The following is a 19732-nucleotide window of genomic DNA, read 5'->3' as shown; positions in this document are numbered from 1 at the left end:
TCGCAATATTATTTTGGGACTATATTATATTGATATTTGACTCCAGGTATCGATTTGTAAATAAATACAATTATTTTTTGCTACTGTAGGTAGTGTTAACTTGTGCTAGTCGGCAGTACCTGCACCAAAACTCTGGTATTTTTCATCCTATAGCTTGTTCTCCATCTTCTTTTTAAATAGTGAGCTAACATGTTAACAGCACTTTTATTTTCCTGAATGATCAAAACTCATTTTCTCATGCTCTCTCATCTCTCTGCAGAAGACATATAGTGAGCAATGTTTGGAACGTCAAATCGCAAAAAAAATTGCAGTATCGAATCGCAATAAATACAGTGGGGAGAACAAGTATTTGAAACACTGCCGATTTTGCAGGTTTTCCTACATACAAAGCATGTAGAGGTCTGTAATTTTTATCATTAAAAAATCCAGAAAATCACATTGTATTATTTTTAAGTAATTAATTTGCATTTTATTGCATGACATAAGTATTTGATACATCAGAAAAGCAGAACTTAATATTTGGTACAGAAACCTTTGTTTGTAATTACAGAGATCAAATGTTTCCTGTAGGTCTTGACCAGGTTTGCACACAATGCAGCAGGGATTTTGGCCCACTCCTCCATACAGACCTTCTCCAGATCCTTCAGGTTTCGGGGCTGTCGCTGGGCAATACGGACTTTCAGCTCCCTCCAAATATTTTCTATTGGGTTCAGGTCTGGAGACTGGCTAGGCCACTCCAGGACCTTGAGATGCTTCTTGCAGAGCCACTCCTTAGTTGCCCTGGCTGTGTGTTTTGGGTCGTTGCCATGCTGGAAGACCCAGCCACGACCCATCTTCTATGCTCTTACTGAAGGAAGGAGGTTGTTGGCCAAGATCTCGCGATACATGGCCCCATCCATCCTCCCCTCAATACGGTGCAGTCGTCCTGTCCCCTTTGCAGAAAAGCATCCCCAAATAATGATGTTTCCACCTCCATTCTTCACGGTTGGGATGGTGTTCTTGGGGTTGTACTCATCCTTCTTCTTCCTCCAAACACGGAGAGTGGAGTTTAGACCCAAAAGCTCTATTTTTGTCTCATCAGACCACATGACCTTCTCCCATTCCTCCTCTGGATCATCCAGATGGTCATTGGCAAACTTCAGACGGGCCTGGACATGCGCTGGCTTGAGCAGGGGGACCTTGCGTACGCTGCAGGATTTTAATCCATGACGGCGTAGTGTGTTACTAATGGTTTTCTTTGAGACTGTGGTCCCAGCTCTCTTCAGGTCATTGACCAGGTCCTGCCGTGTAGTTCTGGGCTGATCCCTCACCTTCCTCATGATCATTGATGCCCCACGAGGTGAGATCTTGCATGGAGCCCCAGACCGAGGGTGATTGACCGTCATCTTGAACTTCTTCCATTTTCTAATAATTGCGCCAACAGTTGTTGCCTTCTCACCAAGCTGCTTGCCTATTGTCCTGTAGCCCATCCCAGCCTTGTGCAGGTCTACAATTTTATCCCTGATGTCCTTACACAGCTCTCTGGTCTTGGCCATTGTGGAGAGGTTGGAGTCTGTTTGATTGAGTGTGTGGACAGGTGTCTTTTATACAGGTAACGAGTTCAAACAGGTGCAGTTAATACAGGTAATGAGTGGAGAACAGGAGGGCTTCTTAAAGAAAAACTAACAGGTCTGTGAGAGCCGGAATTCTTACTGGTTGGTAGGTGATCAAATACTTATGTCATGCAATAAAATGCAAATTAATTACTTAAAAATCATACAATGTGTTTTTCTGGAATCCGTCTCTCACAGTTGAAGTGTACCTATGATAAAAATTACAGACCTCTACATGCTTTGTAAGTAGGAAAACCTGCAAAATCGGCAGTGTATCAAATACTTGTTCTCCCCACTGTATATAATAGTGATACATATCATATTGGCACCGTGGGTGGGTGGGGGGATTCGGTCAGGATTCGACTCCTGATAACCAGGTGGCGAATCGCATCTCTGCATGGTCTGGCAGACATATCAGTGTGGATGTCGGATCACCACCTCAAGCTGAACCTCGGCAAGACGGTTGACAACTCCATTGTGTCCTCCTCCCAGAGTGCAAAGAACCTTGGCTTGACCCTGGACAACACCCTGTCGTTCTCCGCTAACATCAAAGCGGTGACCCGATCCTGCAGGTTCATGCTCTACAACATTCGCAGAGTTTGACCCTACCTTACACAGAAAGTGGCACAGGTCCTAATCCAGGCACTTGTCATCTCCCATCTGGATTACTGCAACTCGCTGTTGGCTGGGCTCCCTGCCTGTGCCATTAAACCCCTACAACTTATCCAGAACGCTGCAGCCCGTCTGGTGTTCAACCTTCCCAAGTTCTCTCATGTCACCCCGCTCCTCCGCACACTCCACTGGCTTCCAGTTGAGGCTCGCATCTACTACAAGACATTTACATCACATTTTACATTTTAGTCATTTAGCAGACGCTCTTATCCAGAGCGATTTACAGTTAGTGAACACATATATATATATATTTTTTTTTTATACTGGCCCCCCGTGGGAATCGAACCCACAACCCTGGACGACGCTGGGCCAACTGTGCACCGCCCATGTGTCTCCCGGTCGCGGCTGGCTGCGACAGAGCCTGGATTCGAACCAGGATCTCTAGTGGCACAGTTAGCACTGCGATGCAGTGCCTTAGACCACTGCGCCACTCAGGAGTAAAACCATGGTGCTTGCCTACGGAGCTGTGAGGGGAACGGCACCTCCTTACCTTCAGACTCTGATCAGACCCTACACCCAAACGAGGGCACTACGTTCATCCACCTCTGGCCTGCTAGCTCCACTACCTCTATGGAAGCACAGTTCCCGCTCAGCCAAGTCAAAGCTATTCGCTGCTCTGGCACCCCAATGGTGGAACAAGCTCCCCCACGATGCCAGGACAGCGGAGTCACTGACCACCTTCCGGAGACACTTGAAACCCTGCCTCTTTGAGGAATACCTGGAATAGTATAAAGTAATCCTTCTTCCCCCACCCCCCATAAAAAAAAACAAAAAACAAAAACAAAGATGGTTGCTAAATGATGTAAATGTAAAAATGTAAAAACATGGAAAATGTGTAGAATTGCAGGAAATTAGCTTTAAAACTGCTATATTTTCCCGTCGCTCCATGCCATAATGTGTAGATTTGAAGGAAATTAGCTTTAAAACTGCTATAAAAAAATCTGCCAACATTGAAGGGTGTGAACATTTTGGTATGGGTTGGGAGGTGGGGGTTTGTTATTACGCCGATAAATTACAATATCCATACAGACCTTTGCCATCTAGGAAATGTGTGTTACCGCACCTTCTCAAAAAAGTACTTGAGTACCCCTGCTTTATGGCTCCAAGCCTTATGTCCAGAACGCAGCATGCAGCACCCAATGACTGCCATCTCCAGGGCATTAGCCACTATCAGTGTCGACTGTCAGCAGGTCTTATAACAACACATATTAAACTGCCAATTTACTGTTAGTTCCCTTCATTCCATTTAAATACATTGTTTTGTTTACCTTCATTTGCTTCCTCTGTAAATGCCGTCACGGCCATGTGGTTGTTGCCAAGGATCATTAGTAACAGTTGATAATATAAAAAAATACATGTAGGCTAATTAAATCATTGTGGAGCTGAGCGCAGATCAAGCCGTAACAGTTTGAACCTGACGAATAGCGCAATACTTGGCTGTGTCATCACACAGTTCCATGGTTAGTACAGGCAATAGACGAGGGTTTAGCTTACTATTGTACACTATTCTCCCTATTATAATTATATGTACACTTATCTTACAGCATTACCATGGGTTAAAGAACTGAATGTGGCAATTTTCAGAATGAATCAAACAACCGTTTTCTTTATTTTGGCTTTCCAAACCTGTTTTTTATGATTCATAAATACTTTAAAACCCTAAATAATCTACAAGATCAGAGTATTTTTTTATCTACCAATTAGAGATGAATATGCATATATTTAGATGGCTTTCTGTCATTGATACCTAATATTCTAAACCCATTCAAACTAAAAAGGTACATTGTATTTAAAGGGATGGCTTAAGATAAATGTACTGAAAACCCTATTGAATGAAAATTCCATGAGAAAATCTGTTGGCCAGAAAGTGGGAGGGTTTTCAGCAGTTTAAATAAATGTTTTCAGTAAGTGAACCACACCTACAAAGCCCGGTAGGTAAATCTGGTAAATCTGAATACCGTACGAAAGGCGTACGTACGACAGGCGTAATTTCCTAAATCGTAATTGGGCCCTATAAAGGTCACAGAACATAATGGCTCTGATGAAATTACTAAGGGTAACACTGCACCCAGAAATATATAATGGCAAGGATGGACTTCAATGCAAAGTATAAAAAATACAGATGAAATTGACTTTGAAACAGTGAATGAGATTTCCGTCTGTCACAGAGTTGTTCACATCACATCTGACCCATTGTTCTTCTTGTTAATGCCTCTTGACAAACATTAATAATCACTAAAAGGTTCCACAATGTTGTTACAAAGTCACAATAGCACTTAAAAGTGTTGTTACAAAGTAGCAATGGCACATTAAAGGCCCACAACTATGAGTCAAGGTTGAGACAATGTTCTGTAGTGTTTTTTTTGTTTGCTAGGTTGTGTCTTGATTACCAAGTTTATCGCACAAGCCATTATTATAGATGCAACGATACTGAGTTTTTCCCCTCTGTTCATTTGGGACAACATTTGGGACCTCAGCTGAGAACCCCATTTCCTAAATGGTAGCCAGATGGCACCGTGATTGTTTCGCTAGTTGTCATGCAAAAAGGGGGTTTGAAATATTAGCGTTATCCGATAGGTACTTTTTGAAATGTCCTCCAAGAAATTCCACAAAGTTGTCAACAGTGACACTCGAATCAAAGAGAACAATTAATTAGGTCCACTTCCTCCCATTTGAATATTCAAGAAAGGTGTTGTTGATTTAATTAAAAACAATATTTTACAGCAAACAATGAAGGAATGCTAACTAATTACATGGGGGCTAACAGACTAATATTCCATTTTTGTTGAAGGAAAAACAGAATTAGGATTACAGATCATAGTCTCATTCAAAGTAAGAAATGCAGCATGTCCTCATTGGGGATATATCTGTTCTAGGTACCGAGCTGTGACGCAAAACTGAAACATAGCCACTCTCTCGTATCTTAGCAACAGTAGCTAGCTAGCTACACAAGTTTTTAGCTAGCTAGCTAACGTTATATCCCAACGACATTGACACTCAATATATTGTTGTTCTCAGCAATATCTAAGCCATATTCAAAATTGAATTCAAGCCACATAGCCTTTATTGAAACTGTATCTGTTTTGTTAGTTGACGTTGTAACGTTAGTTGCTAGCTAGCCAGGCTCCTGGGTTGGCAGCATCGCATTAGTGGAAACCAAGACTGTTCTCAGGGCAGGCCTGGTTGTAGCTAGATATGTTTGAGTCGCGTTGGGGACAATTTTAGCTAACCCTAATCCTTTCCCTAACCTTAACCAAATTTTCCTATCTTGCCACATTAATTATCCTAACCTGCTAGTTAAGTTCCACTAACCTCCTACGAAATCTCACTTCTGCTAGTCAAAACCAGCAAACTTGCCCTGAGAATAGTCTTGGTTTCCCAGGTTCAATTCTTGTCTGAGCAGCCCAGCTATAGCACAAGTTGGCTATCTGACTAGCTAACTCATTGTACCTTGACAACATTGACCCTCAACATACTTATTTTGTTCAATTATCTCAGCCATATTCACAATTCAATTCAAGGCAGATGAACTACCTAACAGGCATAAGGTCAGATCAGCTACAAACGTTAATTTTGGTGCATCAAATCGACCTATCCACCATAGCTCTCGAGTGGCGCAGTGGTCTAAGGCACTGCATTGCAGTACTAACTGTGCCACTAGAGATCCTGGTTCAAATCCAGGCTCTGTCGTAGCCGGCCGCGACCGGGAGACCCATGGGGCAGCGCACAATTGGCCCAGCGTCATCCAGGGTAGGGGAGGGAATGGCCGGCAGGGATGTAGCTCAGTTGGTAGAGCATGGCGTTTGCAACACCAGGGTTGTGGGTTCGATTATTTAAAAATAATTTAAAAAATGTATGCACTCACTAACTGTAAGTCGCTCTGGATAAGAGCGTCTGCTAAATGACTAAAATGTAAATGTAAAATAGCTTGCTAGTTAGCTAGGTTAGCTAATCAAACCAATGCTCAAATTACATACAATACCATAATGTCGTGAATATTTCATCAAACAGAAGTAGAACGTTATAGCTATGTCTATTCTTACAGTGCCTTCAGAAAGTATTCACACCCCTTGACCTTTTCCACATTTAGTTGTATTACAGCTTGAATTTAAAATATATAACATTTAGATTTTTTTGTCACTACAAACAATACCCCATAATGTCAAAGTGGAAAGGTGTTTGTCGTAATTTTTACAAACTAATGAAACATGACAAGCTGAAAAGTCTTGAGTCAATAAGTATTCAACCCCATTGTTACGGCAAGCCTAAGTCAGTTCAGGAGTAAAACTTTGCTTAACAAATCACATAATAAGTTGCATGGACTCACTCTGTGTGTAATAATAGTGTTTAACATGATTTTTGAATGACTACCTCATCTCTCTACCCCACACATACAATTATCTGTAAGGTCCCTCAGTCAAGCAGTGCATTTCAAACACAGATTCAACCACAAAGACCAGGTAGGTTCTAATGCCTCGCAAAGAAGGGCACCTATTGGTAGATGGGTAAAGGAGACATTAAATATTCCTTTGAGTATGGTGAAGATATTAATGATATTTTGGATGGCGTATCAGTACACACAGTCACTACACAGATACAGGCGTCCTTCCTAACTCAGTTGCTGGAGAAGAAGGAAACCGCTCAGGGATTTCACCATAAGACCAATGGTGACTTTAGAACGGTTACAGAGGTTAATGGCTGTGATAGGAGAAAACTGAGGATGGATCAACAACATTGTAGTTACTCCACAATACTAACCTAACTGACAGAGTGAAAAGAAAGAAGCATGTACAGAACAAAACATGCGTTTGGTTTGCAACAAGGCACTAAAGTACTACTGCTAAAAATGTGGCAAAGCAATGAACTTCGTGTCTTGAATACAAAGTGTTATGTTTGGGGCAAATTCAATACAACATATTAGTGAGTACCACCCTCCATATTTTCAAGCATAGTAGTGGCTGCATCATGTTATGGGTATGCTTGTAATCGTTAAGGACTGGGGAGTTTTCAGGATAAAAAATAAACGGAATGAAACTAAGCACAGACAAAATCCTAGAGGAAAACTTGGTTCAGTCTGCTTTCTACCAGACACTGAGAGATGAATTCACCTTCAGCAGGACAATAACCTAAAGCACAAGACCAAGAAAACAATGAATGTTCCTGAGTGGCCGAGTTACAGTTTTGACTTAAATCTACTTGAAAATCTATGGCAAGACCTGAAAATGGTTGTCTAGCAATGATCAACAGCCAATTTCACAGAGCTTGAATAATTTGTTTAATAATAAAGTGCAAATTAGAGACTTACCCAGAAAGACACAGCTTTAATCGCTGCCAAAGGTGATTCTAACATGACTCAGGGGTTGAATAATTATCTAATCAAGATACAGTATATTAATTTTATTTTTCATATTATAAATATATATATATATATATATTCTTTACAAATGTTAGAAAAAAAATCTGCTTTGACAGAGTATTTTGGGTAGATTGTTGACAAAAAATTACAAATGCATTTTAACCCTTTAGACCCAAATATAATTCTAGACAGCTGCTGTAGATAACTGAGAATTTGCAAGATAAAGCTAATTTGCTCACTCATTTTAAACAGAAATACAGTGGGGAAAAAAAGTATTTAGTCAGCCACCAATTGTGCAAGTTCTCCCACTTAAAAAGATGAGAGAGGCCTGTAATTTTCATCATAGGTACACGTCAACTATGACAAACAAAATGAGAAAAAAAATTAAGAAAATCACATTGTAGGATTTTTAATGAATTTATTTGCAAATTATGGTGGAAAATAAGTATTTGGTCAATAACAAAAGTTTATCAACTTTGTTATATACCCTTTGTTGGCAATGACACAGGTCAAACGTTTTCTGTAAGTCTTCACAAGGTTTTCACACACTGTTGCTGGTATTTTGGCCCATTCCTCCATGCAGATCTCCTCTAGAGCAGTGATGTTTTGGGGCTGTCGCTGGGCAACACAGACTTTCAACTCCCTCCAAAGATGTTCTATGGGGTTGAGATCTGGAGACTGGCTAGGCCACTCCAGGACCTTGAAATGCTTCTTACGAAGCCACTCCTTCGTTGCCCGGGCGGTGTGTTTGGGATCATTGTCATGCTGAAAGACCCAGCCACGTTTCATCTTCAATGCCCTTGCTGATGGAAGGAGGTTTTCACTCAAAATCTCACGATACATGGCCCCATTCATTCTTTCCTTTACACGGATCAGTCGTCCTGGTCCCTTTGCAGAAAAACAGCCCCAAAGCATGATGTTTCCACCCCCATGCTTCAAAGTAGGTATGGTGTTCTTTGGATGCAACTCAGCATTCTTTGTCCTCCAAACACGACGAGTTGAGTTTTTACCAAAAAGTTCTATTTTGGTTTCATCTGACCATATGACATTCTCCCAAACCTCTTCTGGATCATCAAAATGCACTCTAGCAAACTTCAGACGGGCCTGGACATGTACTGGCTTAAGCAGGGGGACACGTCTGGCACTGCAGGATTTGAGTCCCTGGCGGCGTAGTGTGTTACTGATGGTAGGCTTTGTTACTTTGGTCCCAGCTCTCTGCAGGTCATTCACTAGGTCCCCCCGTGTGGTTCTGGAATTTTTGCTCACCGTTTTGTGATCATTTTGACCCCACAGGGTGAGATCTTGCGTGGAGCCCCAGATCGAGGGAGATTATCAGTGGTCTTGTATGTCTTCCATTTCCTAATAATTGCTCCCACAGTTGATTTCTTCAAACCAAGCTGCTTACCTATTGCATATTCAGTCTTCCCAGCCTGGTGCAGGTCTACAATTTTGTTTCTGGTGTCCTTTGACAGCTCTTTGGTCTTAGCCATAGTGGAGTTTGGAGTGTGACTGTTTGAGGTTGTGGACAGGTGTCTTTTATACTGATAACAAGTTCAAACAGGTGCCATTAATACAGGTAACGAGTGGAGGACAGAGGAGCCTCTTAAAGAAGAAGTTACAGGTCTGTGAGAGCCAGAAATCTTGCTTGTTTGTAGGTGACCAAATACTTATTTTCCACCATAATTTGCAAATAAATTCATTAAAAATCCTACAATGTAATTTTCTGGATTTTTTTTCCTCAGTTTGTCTGCCATAGTTGAAGTGTACCTATGATGAAAATTACAGGCCTCTCTCATCTTTTTAAGTGGGAGAACTTGCACAATTGGTGGCTGACTAAATACTTTTTTCCCCCACTGTATACAGAGTATTTAAATTGTTGCAAATTTGACTAAATGACTCACTTAAAATGTACCAAGTATAATATATGATACTTAAAATAATATTTATATATAAATATATAAAAATTAAAAAGTGACCAGAGGACAATATTCAGGAAGTATTTCGAAACCCACAGAGAGTAGGCTATTTGATTGACAACAATTCTTAATTATGAAACAACGTAGCAATGCAAAAAACTATTCAGACTATTTCAAAATGTTGATAATCTCTCTCAATAACATTTAATACAGACCAGGCGACACAATATGTACAAATAGTATCCTACTTTGACAACATTTCAGTGAATGCAACAAGTATTAGATAGACAGATAAAGAGAGAAGATACAAAACATAGCAGTTCAGAAACAATTTTTAAAAGTACACAATTTCCCTAAAAGTTTTGTAAGACAAATTAATATTTCACACGGTCACTTTAGTGTTTGCATTGAGCCTACAACATGTCATGGAACTTCTGGAAGCATGGCCCCATCCTGCAAAGTGGCACAAAACACCCACTACACATCTCCCACTCTTTGCCCTGCGTCCACTCCAGATGTACACCCTCTCTTGTGCCATTCAAACTTCACCTGCTTTCAAATTAGGAGTTACAACTCGGTCCACACGCCCTGGTGCCACACTCTTGGCTCCCCTGTTCCTCCCACTGTAGCCATATCACAAAATGAGAGCACAAGCTGCATTTTGAATGCATTCAGGGACCAGCGCCTGCGGTTTCTGGGAAGGGCAATTTGCAGGGTCCCTCACACAATGTACGCACTGTACACACTCCATAGGCTCCCCTCTCAGGTGTGCTCTCCCTCTTCCTCCTCCTCTCCCTCTTTATCTTCCTCTCCCTCCTTTTCACTCTCCTCTTCCTCACTCCCTCCACTCTCCTCTTCCTCTCTCCCTCCACTCCTCTAGCTCCACTCTTCCCTCCTTACTCCACATATCTATCCCTCTAAATCATCTACAACTCCTCTTCCTCCCTGCCTTTTGCTGCTGAGCCCTGACTCTCCACGTCACTCGTTTTCACTGACCTAGAGAAACAGAGGGAGAGGAGCAACAAATAGGATATAATTGTGGTCAGGAATATAATCTCTCTCTCCCTCTCACACTCTCTCTCTTTCTTCCTCTCTTTCTTTTTCTCAACCATACATGTACTCTCTTCCTAATAATCACCTCTTAGGGGTTTCCATAATAAATTGTTTGATACAGTTACACGCTTCCCATTCCACACACGCTCTCTCTCGCCTCCAAGCAAATCTTGCTTTCTTGCCAGAAAGACTAACTACAGAATTCGCCAATGTTAGCTGATTAGTTACGAAGCTGGGACTGTTTCCAGATGAATTGCATTGGTAGAAACAGGACAAATCATGCAACTTCTTAGCTGACTATGTAAACAAATATCCAACTCAATATCATATGAGCTCCATTGTGCGTGCATCTACCCTAACACGACAGCTAAGCTGTAAAAATGATAGGAAAATGAGGCAATGTATAGCATATGAATATCTACACCTAGCAGACATGACAAACCATAACCTAAACCAAACAGATAATAATCAATTACTCCAACTTTCATTTCGGTGGTTAGTTAGCTGGTTGTCTCTATGATAGCTAGTGAAAATGATGAGGTTGACGCTTTGTGAGTGCAGCCCAAAACAACTTTTCTTGCCTGACATACTAACTAGCTAGCTATAGCAAGCAGCTTTGTCCATTTCCATGTGAATTCCATTGGTAGAAAGAAGACAAAACAATCAACTAGTTAACTGACTATATACAGCTAAACACTGCAACTATTTCCATGAGACAGAGATCAATCATTCGAGCTCCACTGCTGATGTGCTCGCCTGTACCAACCATGTACCAATCATGACAGGACTTGCTAATCTGAGAGCTAATCCCAAAGTTTCACACATCAAACATCGATCTGCTGTTTACTTATTTCACTCATCTCGACATCATCGCTTTTCAAAATGTAAGGACATTTCCGAATCCGTATCACCAACCAGCATAGATACAGCCTCTTTCAGAGTGAAAAGTATTGTCCGCTTCGACGCCGTCATTTTGAGTAATGAAGTGAAAAAAACTTTGAAAAGTCAAATGACAGCATACCCTGTTTCCAGTTGATGACAACAGCCACGCGAACAGGTTGTTTGCAAGTTAATTTTCCAATATTGACACAAAAACAAGGCCGACGGCTGCTATGGGTTCTAAAGGGTTGTTAATTAATCCCACTTTGTAACACATAAAAATGTGGGAAAAGTTAATACTTTCTGAAGCCACTGTAGCTAACAAGACTACCTAGCTAACTAGCTAGCTAGCTCGCTCACAAGACTAGCCAAGTTAGCTGCGTTGTTGCTTGCATGCGATTGACTGTGGTCTTGGTCTCACAAACACACCTGACATCCTCCTTGACAACTTACCAACGGTTTGAGTCACCCAAAAGGTACCAATTGGATGGCTCATCTGCGACATTTCAAGCTAGCTGTAGAGTGAGCTTACTGCATGCTCTTATCTCTGTTACACGTTTGTATGTGAGCATGTATTAATGTATGTCTGTGATTCCTCTCGTGACCCACCTGCCCTCAGCACTACTCATTCATATCGCCCCTCTCTCTTAGACCGTGGCACTGTACTTGTACTCCTCAGTCTTGCCTTCATCGTTCTTCAGTGAGACGAGGTGGTGGTATTGGGGGGTTGCCCTCTGTCTCATTCATCCAAGGCAGGCCTCTCCAGAGGAATACTGATGGGGGAAAGAGGGATAGATGGGAAGGAGAAAAAATCTGTAAGGTATACCAGTATAAATACAGGTAGTCTGGTTGGAAATGGGATGCTTGTCGAGGAAAATAATGCATTAAACCTTCTAAAAAGAGACTGAGGAGCCATTGAGGAGCTGAGGGGAGGATACTAACGTGTACATGGAGAGGAAGCCATAGCTGGAGTTGACTCCTTACGTCTCCCTGGCATCTCAGCCATTAAACTAACAGATAGAGATAAATTACAAGGGAATGGTGGTTAGTCACTGTGTGTCACCAGAGTGGTATACCATGAAGCAAGCTAGATCTACTCAGGCTTTTATAAAGCTAGCCAGCTTCAGTTTGCTTCACATTCCAGGTCAGGCTTCATCCATACTGCAATGGTGGATATTGCATTGCCCGCCCACCGTTAACTCTAGCAGGCTTGTAACAGCACATGCATGTTGCACATGGCTAGTCGAATGCCAAACTCTTCATCGAGACAATGCTGAAACATCAATCCATGGGTGAGTCAGTGCCACATCTTAATTTGTGGGCGAAATCAAAATGAAAGAACATTTTGCAGGCTATGGTGTGAAATAGGCTTTTAAAAGTGCCGCTTTTATCTTTTTAATTATCATTAATGCGTCTTTGGTGTGCCTTTGTGTGCTTCTCAATGCACAAGCATCTTTTTCCCCACTTCTATCGCTCCTTGTGGAACAGCTTGTTGCATTGTGTACACTAGCAATGGCTGCCAGACTTGACTTGAATGGGAACTGCCATCTATGGATTATGTGTCTATGGTTGGTTGCGGCTGTCAGTTTGCCTTTCGCAAATTTCAAAGTACAGTCATGCGAAAAACGTACAGTTTGGAAAGCAAATGTCTTTACTAAATGTGCAATGTGAAGGGTATTTTAATGTTTATTTATTTTTTACACACAAACATTTGATTAAAATCAAATATTTTATCAGTCTTCCTCAAATGAAGGAGATGATGACACAATCTTTGCCAGAGGGAGGGTATCTGATTTCATTGGTCCTCAACTCGTGGCTCAGACACTTCATTCAGGATAAATGTGACCCACCGTCTATTTTCTGTTTTATGTTCCATTGGACAAAAGTACAGACTGAGCTTCAAAATGGCATATCATATACTGTAGTTGGAGGAAACATGGGAAAGTAATGCTGCTTTAAAAGTTGATAAATGTATAATCCCATTTAGGAAAAAAAGGCATTCAAACATTTTGCTGTGATGTTCACACTTGCTCTACATTAATCTTTGGGAAATACATATTAAAAAAAGTAATAATTTCACCAAATTGCCAAAAATTGATTATCTGAACATTATCTCAACAAGTTACCCCATTAGGCAAACCATTTACATTATTAATTGCCTATTGTTGTATAATAAAGATACATTGCTGAACAGCTACAGTGCTGAACAGCTACGCCCATTTAGCATCTTTCACACCCTCTAAAGCCCCACCCATCTCTTGTATGTGGCCATGTGTTAAAGCAGTGAGGTAGGGCTTCAAAAACAAAGAAATGATTTCAACAATAAAATACTTTATTAACTTCAAGTGCTAAAGGTAGTAGCCTACAATTAGGAAAAATTGTAAACACATAAAGGCTTAGGTAAAAACAATATCTAGACCTAAGCCTAGGCCTATATCATTAGATCCTTTAAGTAACTTTGGTTCAGGTCATGTTATGATATGAACAAAGGAATCTAGCCTGAGAGCATATTTCTGTCCTGCCCTTTGGAGCAGGACATGTAATGTCCATGGCCTTTTTATTGCAAAAGTCCTGATCTTCTCAAAAATGTATGTTTGCCGGGTTGTGTCCAGTCAGAGGGATGCTTTCACATCTCCGAGATGAAGCACGTCAACATTGCACATTAGCTGAAACCTGGTTCCATCTGAGTGAAAGCTCCTTGGCCACAACAACACCAGGCTCCAGACAATTAAACCTGTAAAGGAGGAAAGAAGACAAAAATAGACAAGACACTAAAACCCTGCATACCTGCAATAACATTCATTGACCCCGAAGTCCAAGCAATAAGCTCAAAGTACAAAATACCTGAACTGTTGCTTGTTCACCCTCTATAATCTCCTTGTGGTCCTCTGTAGCTCTATTGGTAGAGCATGGCGCTTGTAACGCCACGGTAGTGGGTTCGATCCCCGGGACCACCCATACGTAAAAATGTATGCACGCATGACTGTAAGTCGCTTTGGATAAAAGCGTCTGCTAAATGGCATATTATTATTATTGTACTGGTGGCAGAGAGCAGGTTTATGCTGAAAGACAAATTCCAGAAAAATAAGTAAAAACATTAATTCATTCATGTCCTATAGCTTGTTATTGCCTGCTGACTGTTACAGCTGTACTAAAAACTCCCTATACAACCTTAACCTTCTTCCAGCCCAACAACGGAAATGCAGACACAAGATAACTAGCTGGATTTAGCTTCATAATTACCAGCTGGCTAGATGTAAATGGTATTCATCTAGCTAGCCAACTAGTTGAACATGCCAAACAACGACCTTGAAATCTATAATCCAATAGCCAATTTAGCAAGTGTCCCCATAACGTAACATGGGGTTTGATTAGCTTGCTAATTGATTAGCATTGGCACCACAGTGGCTATTTTTGGTAGCTAGCTAGTTAAACATGACAAACTGGCAAACATGTAAAAGATTATCATCATGTCATACAAGCCTTACCACATCAGCAATCAACATTAACAGCAGAATGCCACTGGCTCGTTGTGGGACGAAGCAAACTATAACGGTACCTGTATGCAACTGTCTAGCTAGCTAGCTATATAGCTAACAATAGCTAGCAAAGAAAACTAATTTTTGATACAGTTGATACAATAACGTATGTACATGTAGCTATCTTGGCATTTTAACTGTAGACTCTTACCGGTGTATGGATAATGATTCATGGCAAACTGAAACACTTTCAAAATAGTCCTTCCCACTCAGCTTCAACCAGTCCAGACTGCTTTAGCCAAAGAAGACAGAGCTGTGTCGACACCAGCAGCTGTATTCAGGACAACACTGGTATTGAAAGCTGTAGCTACACCATGCATGTACAGTTGAAGTCGGAAGTTTACATACACCTTAGCCAAATACATTTAAACTCAGTTTTTTTCACAATTCCTGACAATTAATCCTAGTAAAAATTCCCTGTCTTAGGTCAGTTAGGATCACCACTTTATTTTAAGAATGTGAAATGTCAGGATAATAGTAGAGAGAATTATTTATTTCAGCTTTTCTTTCTTTCATCACACTCCCAGTGGGTCAGAAGTTTACATACACTCAATTAGTATTTGGTAGCATTGCCTTTACATTTTTTAAGTTGGGTCAAACGTTTCGGGTAGCCTTCCACAAGCTTCCCACAATAAGTTGGGTGAATTTTGGCCCATTCCACTGGACAGAGCTGGTGTAACTGAATCAGGTTTGTAGGCCTCCTTGCTCGCACACGCTTTTTCAGTTCTGCCCACAAATGTTCTATAGGATTCAGGTCAGGGCTTTGTGATGGCCACTCCAATACCTTGACTTTGTTGTCCTTAAGCGATTTTGCCACAACTTTGGACGTATGCTTGGGGTCATTGTCCATTTGGAAGACCCATTTGCGACCAAGCTTTAACTTCCTGACTGATGTCTTGAGATGTTGCTTCAATATATCCACATAATTTTCCTTCCTTATGATGCCATCTATTTTGTGAAGTGCACCAGTCCCTCCTGCAGCAAAGCACACCCACAGCATGATGCTGCCACCCCAGATGGTCATTATGGCCAAAGAGTTCTATTTTTGTTTCATCAGACCAGAGGACATTTCTCCAAAAAGTACAATCTTTGTCCCCATGTGCAGTTGCAAACCGTAGTCTGGCTTTTTTATGGTGGTTTTGGAGCAGTGGCTTCTTCCTTGCTGAGCGGCCTTTCAGGTTATGTCGACATAGGATTCGTTTTACTGTGGATATAGATACTTTTGTACCTGTTTCCTCCAGCATCTTCACAAGGTCCTTTGCTGTTGTTCTGGGATTGATTTGCACTTTTCGCACCAATGTACGTTAATCTCTAGGAGACAGAAAACGTCTCCTTCCTGAGCGGTATGATGGCTGCGTGGTCCCATGGTGTTTATTCTTGCGTACTATTGTTTGTACAGATGACCGTGGTACCTTCAGGCGTTTGGAAATTGCTCCCAAGGATGAATCAGACTTGTGGAGGTCTACATTTTTTTTGGCTGATTTATTTTGATGTCAAGCAAAGAGGCACTGAGTTTGAAGGTAGGCCTTGAAATAAATCCACAGCTACACCTCCAATTGACTCAAATTATGTCAATCAGCCTACAGTGAGGGAAAAAAGTATTTGATCCCCTGCTGATTTTGTATGTTTGCCCACTGACAAAGACATGATCAGTCTATAATTTTAATGGTAGGTTTATTTGAACAGTGAGAGACAGAAGAACAACAACAAAAATCCAGAAAAACGCATGTCAAAAATGTTATAAATTGATTTGCATTTTAATGAGGGAAATAAGTATTTGACCCCTCTGCAAAACATGACCTAGTACTTGGTGGCAAAACCCTTGTTGGGAATCACAGAGGTCAAATACTAGATCCTCCCGTGTAGTTCTGAGCTGATTCCTCACCGTTCTCATGATCATAGCAACTCCACGAGGTGAGATCTTGCATGGAGCCCCAGGCCGAGGGAGATTGACAGTTCTTTTGTGTTTCTTCCATTTGCAAATAATCGCACCAACTGTTGTCACCTTCTCACCAAGCTGCTTGGTGATGGTCTTGTAGCCCATTCCAGCCTTGTGTAGGTCTACAATCTTGTCCCTGACATCCTTGGAGAGCTCTTTAGTATTGTCCATGGTGGAGAGTTTGGAATCTGATTGATTGATTGCTTCTGTGGACAGGTGTCTTTTACACAGTTAACAAACTGAGATTAGGAGCACTCCCTTTAAGAGTGTGTTCCTAATCTCAGCTCGTTACCTGTATAAAAGACACCTGGGAGCCAGAAATCTTTCTGATTGAGAGGGGGTCAAATACTTATTTCCCTCATGAAAATACAAATCAATTTCTAAAAAATGTTTGGGGGGTTGTTCTGTCTCTCACTGTTCAAATAAACGTACCATTAAAATTATAGACTGATAATTTCTTTGTCAATGGGCAAACGTACAAAATCAGCAGGGGATCAAATACTTTTTTCCCTCACTGTAACACTATCTACAAGCAATTAACAAACCAATCAGTAGTTAGGAATTGATGATTCATCATATTGAGATGGTAAGTGAGTACTGAATGACTCTTATGTCACAATTTTGCCGTCCCAGACTTAATTTTCAAGTCGTGGGTAAATCCTTAGGTCGTAAATGATTGTCGGACGTCTTGCCTCTTCAGCGTGAAAGGGTCTAGGTCTGCCGATTAAGTACCATTATGTGCGGTAGCAGGCTCCGACAAAGTTCTGGCAGTGTCAGATTTTTTTTGCCCTTAATTGTGTAGGGCCTTGTGTAGCTCAGTTGGTAGAGCATGGCGCTTGCAATGCCAGGGTTGTGGGTTCGATTCCCATGGGGGGCCAGTATGAAGATGTATGCACTCACTAACTGTAAGTCGCTCTGGATAAGAGTGTCTGCTAAAATGACAAAAATCTAGGTACACGGCTAGTATGCACACAATCATTGTGAATAGTCAGATTAATATAATAATTGCATTTAAATGTTTACATGCTTTGCAAGAAGAACGATTTCCCTAATAATATTGTTTACATGACATATCTGAAATCAGGCTAACTGATGAGATTGTGATAAATGTACAAAATCACCAATCAAAATAAACATTCTACCACAGCGACCATGTTATTTTGGGGAAGCCTATTGGATTCTGAGTTCAGACATACAGTATAAAGTTAGTATGTGAAAACTATTTCTAAGATGCATAGGCCTACTTTCAGTTTTTCCAAACTCCCTTCACTCGCGCATAAGCAATAGGGCTGGGACGATACCAGTATGCCGATACTCGTTAGTGTCGTGGCAAGGAAACAAAACACGAAGCAGATTTAACTTCTTCAGGAAAACAGCCCTATTGTTGGAAACAAACATTATGTTGTCATCCAGAGTCACATTTATTTATTTTCCAAGCTATAGCACACAATATTTTACATATAGCAGGTTTTTAAAGGACCACAGACTCTGGTCTGCTTCGTGTTTTCCATGGAAAATGTTTTGCGATACTGGTATCGTCCCGGCCCTAATAAGCATAGAGAAAAGCTTGCCCTGCTGGTGCTGGCACAAGCGCAGATCAAATACATTTTACATTTTAGTCATTTAGCAGACGCTCTTATCCAAAGCGACTTACAGTTAGTGAGTGCATACATTTTTCATACTGGCCCCCCGTGGGAATCGAACCCACAACCCTGCCGTTGCAAGCGCCATGCTCTACCAACTGAGCTACAGAAGGCCTATATACACCACTGCAGTTGACGTGTCCTACGTCGGCTGATGTAGCCTCGCAAGTCAATCGCAGAATGTGATGACAGAACTGAAACAAATCATACAATCTGGCCAGGTTGCTATCAAGATTTTAATTTGCTAACGTCACACAGTGTGACGTGATAATCGTAAGACTGAATCCGACGTACAGTTTTCAAAGGCCTTTAGCATCTCTGAGATAGTTGTACTGTCGCATGAGGTCATAAAGACAGATGGAGACAAACTCACCTCTATTGTGCCTTGCTGTGCCTCTACCTCATTCTTCCATTATTTACTTTTATTTTCTGGTGCCCACTCCTGAAAGAGAAGTTTCATCAGACTCCAACAAACAACAAGGCAGACCGGTCCAGTATATAGTCTCTAATAATGGTCACATTGTTGGACCATACACTACTGTTATACAGTATGCTGCAATAGCACTGTTCACTACATTAGACTGACTCTGACAATAACAAAGGGGCTGAAGTCTACATTACACTCCATTAGGCCCAATTAACTTCCATTAGCCCGCTATGTGTGTGTGTGTGTGTTGCACCTGGAACTGAGGCCAGTCAAGGGGCAAGCCCGGTCTGTGGATGTTCTTCCACCAGCACAGTTTGCCTTGCTCATTGATGGCAATGAGAGTGTTGTGGAGCTCTTATACACAGCATTTTATTTTATTTTGTTGGTCATTTAGCAGACAATCTTATTCAGAGCAACTTACAGTTAGTGAGTGCATACATTATTATTATAATTTTTTCATACTGGCCCCCTGTGGGAATCGAACCCACAACCCTGGCGTTGCAAACGCCATGCTCTACCAACTGAGCTACATCCCTGCCAGCCATTCCCTCCCCTACCCTGGACGACGCTGGGCCAATTGTGCGCCGCCCCATGGGTCTCCCAATCACGACAGACCACTGCGCCACTCGGGAGACTTTAAGAGAGAAGGACCGAATGGGGAGAGAGAAAGATAGAAAGGGGAGGGAGAGAGAGGGGGCATGAAATAAATTATCAGT

The sequence above is a fragment of the Coregonus clupeaformis genome, chromosome 34 (genome assembly GCF_020615455.1).
Source record: "Coregonus clupeaformis isolate EN_2021a chromosome 34, ASM2061545v1, whole genome shotgun sequence".
Classification (NCBI taxonomy): domain Eukaryota; kingdom Metazoa; phylum Chordata; class Actinopteri; order Salmoniformes; family Salmonidae; genus Coregonus; species Coregonus clupeaformis.
Note: the sequence above shows the minus strand (reverse complement) of the source record.